This window comes from Marmota flaviventris, chromosome 14 (assembly GCF_047511675.1).
Source record: "Marmota flaviventris isolate mMarFla1 chromosome 14, mMarFla1.hap1, whole genome shotgun sequence".
Classification (NCBI taxonomy): domain Eukaryota; kingdom Metazoa; phylum Chordata; class Mammalia; order Rodentia; family Sciuridae; genus Marmota; species Marmota flaviventris.
The window spans coordinates 98200585-98208997 of NC_092511.1; the positions used below are offsets into that span (position 1 = coordinate 98200585).

General features: G+C 43.7%; 1 pseudogene; it reads left to right on the forward strand.

Moving 5' to 3' along the window:
• The first annotated feature begins 4078 nt into the window (after positions 1-4078).
• LOC117794594 (ras-related GTP-binding protein C-like) lies at positions 4079-8131 on the forward strand (annotated as a pseudogene).
• The last annotated feature ends 282 nt before the right edge of the window (positions 8132-8413 follow it).

The following is an 8413-nucleotide window of genomic DNA, read 5'->3' on the forward strand; positions in this document are numbered from 1 at the left end:
CAAAAATACCTCACCTCCCCCGAAAAGTGCAGGCATAAACTAGATTCACTAGGAATCTGTGCCTCAGTGTAACTGAGGGGGAATGTGATCATACTTTCCAATTCACAAAATGTTTTTATGTCATCTGCACAGCCAAATGCAAAAGAAAAAAACTGGGGATTATCCACAAAATCGACAGCAGGCTTTAGTGTGAAAATCCCAGCTCCTATCCCTGTCCCCCGCCAATAAAAATTCATGGCAAGAACTTACATCAGAAACTGCAAGATTCTTGCTGAAACTGTATATGCGAATCAAGGACAAACTGTGAAAGGTGATGACCTGTCTAACCATTTGCTTAAATAGACACCAATCTTGTTTGTTTTTACCATTCCCTGGCGAATCTGCAGGTTATGTCAGTTGACGTCACATTGACTTTATACACTCATGTGTAGAAGTGGAATTAAAAAGTTATGTTTAGCTGGGTGCAGTGGTGCACACCTGTAATCCCAGAAGCTCTGAAGGCTGAGGTAAGTTTATTGTAAGTTCAAAGCCAGCCTCGGCAACTTAGTGAGACCCTGTCTCTAAATAAAATAGAAAAAGGGCTGGGGATATAGCTCAGTGGTTAAATGCCATTGGGTTCAATTTCAGGTATAAAACAAAACAGAAAAAAAAAAACTTGTTTAAAGTATGTGGATTGATAAAATAAAAATAACAATCATTCTTCAACTTTAAAGAGGGGAGAATCCTTGTAAAAATGCTAAACAGAGTATTTTTGAGGGGTGAATAGGAGGGGATTTTTTGGCTTATCAAACCACAGTACAATTATGCTCAGAAATTCATTTTACCGATTAATTAAAAGATGCTCAGATAGTGTGAAAACAATTTACTAGAAATGGATATTAGAGAAAACAGGTTTGTAGCTGTAACTCCACTCCACTCCTTTGAGGCACAGACTACTGGTACATTTTCTCCAGGGCAACCACTACCTAGCATTCAAGCTTTTAACAAAATGATTCTAATTTTCTTTATGACTATGGAATTATAGAAGAAGGGAATCAATAGATCTTAAGTAATATGCCAACAGGTCATGATCAAGTATAATAAGTTCCTGTCTTCTATTTCAGTCTCAATTTATGTGTTAGGTTCTGAAAAGGTGTTATGAAATATTTGTTTCCAAGCCAAAAGGACATGACATAAGCCCCCGCCCTTAGCTCCATCTGTTGGTGGTAGACGGAGTCTTAGTTCTGTGGCAGGCTTGAAAGTTTCTTTCTTTATAGGATTCATGATAGTCTGATTGATAAGTTTCATTCAGGGTACCCTCCCGTTGCATCCCTTCATCTCTCCCTCTGACCCCTTTGTCTATGCTACAGTTATTGTATATGCACTTTCAAATATACCACAACAAAACCCACTATTCTGTATAATTAGCATACATAAAAAATCTTCCCTTTACAGGGGATTGAACCCAGGGACACTTAACCACTGACCCACATCCCCAGCCCTTTTTCATATTTTATTTAGAAACAGGGTCTCACTGAGTTGCTTAGGACCTTGCTTTTGCTGAAGCTGGCTTTGAACTTGCAATCCTCCTGCCTCAGCCTTTAGAGCCACTAGGATTACAGGTGTGCACAACCACGCCTGACTGGGAACCATATTTTTTAGGAGAGGGGTCAAGGTACTAAAGTGCGTGTTACAAGAGCAGCTCCTTGTTCCTCTTTTGCTGACATACTTCAGTGTGCTCTCACTGCAAGCAGCCCTTACTTCCAAGGCTTTATGGAATCAACCAGGTTTTGATGCAGCCATTCCCTAAAGTCATCACCAAAAGGGAAAGGAAAAAAAAAATCCAGTGTGCTCTTTGCATTCCCAGGATTAGCCCTTGCTTGCTCTGTTCCACATGTTCTCTGGCTGAAAGGCTGCCCACAGAGCAACCTGCTTTATAATCCAGAGACTGGGGAGGCTTCAAGTTGCAAGTCACATATTAACAAAGAGGATTCATCTCATCACTGCAGCCCAACAGATGCGCACAAACTTCAGACTTACTGCAGATGCTGTAAGTGTGCTCCCAATTTGCGTTTTTGCTATCGGAGCCTAATGGAGAGGAGAAATAATGCCACTGATATTCTAGGGTCACACTACCTAAGGATTCAAGCAAGGATGCTGGGCTCCATCTCCAATGATAAAAGGATCAGAAATGAGGAGGAGAGAAACATTCTGAGCCCATGCTGTCTGATCTCTGCCACAAAACTTCAACCCTGCCATCAGCTGCAAACACTTACGGGCACTGGAGATCCTAAGGGCCAGTGAGATATTGTGATATTCATTAACTTGTGTGGGGGAAGGGTGGATGAAAAGCTACACATACTTGGAGTTTCAACAATAATTTTAAACAGCGGCATGACATCCTTGGAAACAGAACCCCAAGCCTCTAAACTTAAAGGACATGGGAAGACACTTGCTTAGAATAAATCAATTTGGATGGGTGCAGCCACTCTGGAAAGCAGTATGGAGATTCCTCAAAAATCTTGGAATGCAACCACCATTTGACCCAGTTAAACCACATGGTATCTCAGCAAATAGTGTGCACTGTTATATGTAATAGTAAATTTGGGAAACAACCCAAATATTCACCTATAGGATATCAATCACAAAATTACGGCACATGCATACGTGGAAATTCTATGTTACCATTAAAAACGCACCCACGTGTAATCTCAGCAACTCAGGAGGTGGAGGCAGGAGTAAAAAGAGTTCAAAGCCAGCCTCAGAATCTTAGAGAGACCCTAAGCAACTCAGTGAGACCCTGTCTCTAAATAAAATATTAAAACAGGCTGGGGATGTGGCTCAGTGGTTAAGCACCCTGGAGTTCAATCCCCAGTACCAAAAACAGAAAGAAAGAAATGAGACTCATACACATACACATTCACATTCACACACAGTCACTGTCATGATAAAGGAAGGATGAGATAGAAATGATAAATATATTTGTAGAAAAGCCAACACATGTACGCATACATATTTCAATACTTAGATGAAAATTTAGGAAAAGATTACTTCACAGGAACCAAAAATGAAGTAGGGCTTCTGCTTTTGACTTTCTGCATTTCTTAAATATCAGATTTTCTTTGAACCAACATAAGTTGTCTCTCAGTATCTGTGTAGGTTTGGTTCCATGACCCTCCTAACCCAATACCAAAATCTGTGGAAGCTCAACACTCACATAAAATGGGATAGACTTTGTATAGGACCTACCTACAACCTCCCATATACTTTAAATCATCTCCAGACCACTTATAAAGCATCCCATAGAGTGCCTACACAGTACTTCACTTGTGTGCATTTAGGGTGTTATGTGGGATGTAGTCATTTCAAGTTTTGCTTTTGGGGAGTTTCTAGAATTTTTGATTTTGAGGTGTTTCTGGAATTTTTTCTTTCTAATTATTTCTATTCTTTTTTAATCTGTGGAGGCAATTTTCTCCGAGGTCCGACATCTCTCAATCTTAAAGCAGTTTTGAGGACAGGTTCCAGTTTCAAGCCCCTTGTTGGACACTCAGGATCGAGGCACCAGTAATCATTGGTTCCAGAGTACAATTAGAGGAGCAGAGCAATCAGTTCTTCCCCCAAATCCCAGACAGCATCTCGCGTTGCGGGGTGCTCTCAGGAGCTCCTTAGAGTGTAGAGACAGTGAGGAGAGACCCTCACTACCCTGCTACAGGGCGGGACCGGGTGCGTTGGCCCAGGGCAGAGGGACCAGCTCGGCAGGAATGGAGGCAGGGCCGCACTCCTCAGACTCCTCGCCCAGCCCCACTGCCGCGAGCCAGGCGATTCCGGGCACGTGCAAGGCGCCACCTACCCTACAGCCCCTAAGAAGCGGCTCAGGCGGCCGGCGGCGACGGCAGCGGCAACAGGCGGTGGCGGCAGTGGAGGTGGCGGGAAGCGGGGCTGACGCCGCGGGAGGCGGGGCCGTGGCAGCGGGGGCGGAGGCGGGATGCGGGGCGCTGGAGGCGGCGGCGGCTGAAGGCGGGGAGGAGGCAGCAGCCGCAGGTGGAGCGGCGGTGACGGCGGCGGCAGCAGGCAAAGCGGCAGCGGCGGGGGCGGGAGCATGTGGAGCGGCGGCCGCGGCACGCGAGGCGGAGGAGGCAGCACTGGCGGCGGGTGGGGCGGTAGTTCCAGTGGCGGGAGGCCGGCCGGCGGCATCGGAGCTGGCGGAACCGGAAGCAGTGGCAGGCTGGGCGTCAGCGGCAGCAGGAAGCGAGGCGTCAAGTCAGGAGGCGGGGCGTCTGCAGGAGGAGGCGGGGCGTCTGCCGCAGGAGGCGGGGCGGCGGCAGGAGGAGGCGGGGCGGCGGCAGCAGGAGGCGGGGCGTCGGCAGCAGGAGGCGGGGCGGCGGCAGGAGGAGGCGGGGCGGCGGCAGGAGGAGGCGGGGCTGCGGCAGGAGGAGGCGGGGCGGCGGCAGCAGCAGGCGGGGCGGCGGCAAGGCAGGGCTTCTTAGGTGACGACAGGTGGATAGGCGCCGGCCAAGGCAGGCGGGTCAGAAGCAGCACCAGTGGCCGCAAGCGGGTCGGAGGTGACTGCGGCGGCAGTCGGGTGGGAGGCATTGGCGGCAGCGGCAGGCGGGTCAGTGGCGGCGGCGGTGGCCGCAGGCGAGTGGGCAGGTGGGGCGCGGTGGCACCGCCTGGTCGGTCCTGGCCTGTCAGGGCGCGGGCGGTGGTGTTCTGGTTTCTGCCACCGTGTCCCTGCAGTATGGGGCGGAGGAGACGCCCCTGACATGTAGTCCCGACTGGACTGGGTGGCTTGGTTCCCAAAGGACTTCTTCTCTGGTGGAGAGGAGAAGGATGAGGTGGCGCCCCGGGGGCCGCTAACAGCTCAAAGCTGAGGATTCTGCTCTTGGGGATGCTGCACAGCCGCAAGTCGTCCATTCAGAGGGTGAGTTGGTGGTGTTGGGTCCTTCTGTCGTCCCTTGGCTCCCCTCCAGTGTCCCAGGTGGCCCCTACCTGGAGACCCAGAGGAGGGTGATGGTCATGCTGGCCTACACCTGGGTTGCAGCGCACTTTCTCTCACACTCTCACAAGTGGGCATGGAGCCAAATGCACGGGGACCCCAAACTCTGGCAAAACTGGAGACACACCGAAACCTCCCGTGGGGACACAGGCCCTGGGGCATTGATGAGGAGAAACACACTCTCCAGATCTCACTTGGAGAACTTGTTGGATTCCTTCTTCCGCCCTGGCTCTCTTCAGGTGACCTGAGTTTGCAGGGATTCCCAGCCAAGCCCCAGGGAGCAGTGTCCAAAAGAGTTTTGAGTAAGGCACCAGGCATTTAAATATTTTACTACTCCAGAGGAGTCTTGGCTCCAACACTTTTGGGAATTGGGTACTGTCACTCCAGCTACTTAAATCCTAGTGACCTGGTGAGTGTAGTTAGTGGTGGTATTCGCCTTGTAAATGTGTAGTTAGAAACATCTTTGAAAACTTTGAAAATGTTTTGCAGATACACATTAGTCCATTTGTTTTCACTTTGGATCTGTCAGAAACGAATGGAGGACTGTATACTGTTTGGTAAAGGGGAAAATAAAGGCAAAGTTGACTTCTTTCATCCTCATTACACACAAAACAAACTTCTAAACTATTATTGTGCACACTTAGTATTTCCCCCTTTCCACTCTGTTGAAATAGTCTATGCAAAAAAAAAAGTCTGTGTGATATTTCATAGTTGTGATGTTTTTAAAAAGTACCCTCTTGAATTTGCTTTATTATTTGTTTTATTTACTTTGCTTCTCACCTCTACAAAGACATGGGTGTACTTATGATAGGTTTTGAGCAAACTGATTTTAGCTCCTCCCATTTGTTACAAAACCTTGGAAATCATTTTTATTTTCTACAGTGTAACAGTGAGGCAAATTGATTTTATGTTATGATTGTATGGATTGTGAATATTGTGATTCTTAATATTTGCATTTACCAATTCTTTTCTCAAGAGAGTTGCCTATCTCACCTGTCAGCTCCCACAAGTCCCTCTCATGTTTTGGACATTTTCTGTATAATTGCATTCCTTGTTTACTTTTTCCATAAGACTGCAAACTTAGTGAGGGAAGATTTCATGTTTATTATTCCTCAGAGCCTGGGGTAGGCATTGGAGTAATTTTTGAATGAACAAAACTTCTGGAAATTTTGGTACAAAAGTTTCATGATATTAAAGTAGAGTTTGGCAAGTTTAAATCCCCAATAAAAGCAAACAAACAAAACCAAAAAACACCCCCCAAAAAACAACAACAAGAATGTGAGTACGAGTGCTAATGCTAGTACTGAGTATGTTGCAGAGAAAATAGCATAAAACGTTTCAGCTTTAAAATAGATTTAGTGTTTTCATTAGCTATAAGTAAAAAGCTATAACTAAAAATAGATGAGTTAAGAAAGTGTCAAACTAACTTTATGATTAGTGTTTTCCTTATCTATAAGTAAAAAGATAGTACCAATGCATTTATAAACATTCAGTTTTTACCTTAGTTAGTTAGTTAGTTTGTTTATTTATTTATTTATGCCAAAAGATCAAGTTTTCTAATGTTAATCCAGGATGGAGTTTTAAATTTCAATTTTGAAGTTAAAGAGACATAACATTTTTTTTTCTCCTAGCAGGTAGTGTTTTATAAGATGTCACCCATTCTATTTGGAGAGCACCAACAAGATTTATAAAGATGACATTTCCAATAGCTAGTTTGTGAATTTCCAAATTTGGGATTTTCCTGTGCCGATGGACTTTTTTGACCCAACCTTTGGCTGCAAGATTATATTCAGGGGAACAGAGCATTGATATATGTTATTGATACACAGGTAGTTAGAAATAATTATGTTTACTTCTTTTCCCTGATGGCAAAAGTATGTAGAAACAATGGAAAATTGTTCATCTTATTGTCATTTGTTTGCAGCTCATTTCTCTGCCAGCAGATTCCATAACAATATTCAATGCAATTGCAGAGATGCTTTTGGAACAGGCATGTCATTGCAATTTGAAAGAATCAGTTGGTTAGGAGGTTTAGTTTACATCCTGAGCCCAAGTTAATGAGCACTTAGCATTGGCTTTCCAGCAAATTTTGCTACACATTACTATTAGCTATTATAGTAGTACTACAACTTATCAAAAAGATCCTGTCAGTGCCCATAATATAAGATGGACTATGAGAAAGAACTGAGTCAATATATACTAGAGTGATTAGTTTCCTTGAGTGTCCAAATTGAATTTAGTCCAACAAGCATTTATTAAGGGCCTACTATGTGCCAGGCAGTCAGATGAATGGAACATGTCCCTATTCCTAAGAATCTTACTTTTCATAGCTTATATATTATTTAGGAATGCATTCTGAGTAATAGACCATACATTGGGAACTTTCACCTACATGATCTAATTTAATCTTCACAACATTGTGAAGTTAATATTGTAATTCCTGTTTTATAGAGGACAAACTAAAATCACAGAGTTGAAGCAACTTGTTTAAAGTCACACATCTAATAAATGGCAGAGATGGGACTGCTTTAAAAAACTATTGTGAAGAATTGTTCATTTCCCCTTTCCTTTATATTAGCAGGATTAAAATTTGAGGCATTAATTTGGGATTTTAATTTTTTATCTTAAGAAGTAGAAGAACTAACTATTAGTATATTTGAATATTTGGATATTTCTGAATAATTAGTGTAATATATTTTCTGTGGTTGGGGAAAGAGTTAGTTTGACACTTTCTTAACTCATTCCTTGCGTTTTGTAAGATTCTTTTTATAAAATAATTTTTTTCTGACTTACAGGATAACTACAGGAGGCTTCAACAAGACTTCACATTACTGTTTCTAAAGTCTACAAAGTTGGGGCTGGGGTTGTGGCTCAGAGGTAGAGTGCTCACCTAGCACATGTGAGGCCCTGGGTTCAATCCTCAGCACCGCATAAAAATAAATAAATATTTTAAAAAGGTACTGTGTACAACTAAAATAAATAAATTTTTTTTTAAATAAAGCCTACAAAGTTAAGCCAGACATTAATTTTGAGAGTTTTATTCCCAAAGTTGATGGTCTGTCTGATTCTCACAAAATAGAAACAAAGAGGGACATTCATCAGAGGGCCAGTGATGACCTTGCAGATGCTGGGCTAGAAAAAAAAAATCCATGTTAGGTAAAAATATGTATATTTGAAATGAGATCCCTCCCTGAAAAAACAACATGTGTGTTTGATATGAGAGCCCTGAAGATATATTCCCATCTCTGTCATTACAACCCCATAGCTTTCTGTTACTGATAGGCCCATTCCTAGTTCTGAAATATTCCGGTCTCTTCTTTGTTGAATTCCAAGCTATCCTGTAAGCCTGGTGAAGTTGAGAAGTTATTTTTCTTTCTTTTCACATTTTCCTGGTGATTGAATTCATATGACAGGTATCCATTGGTGCTTTTGCCCCAC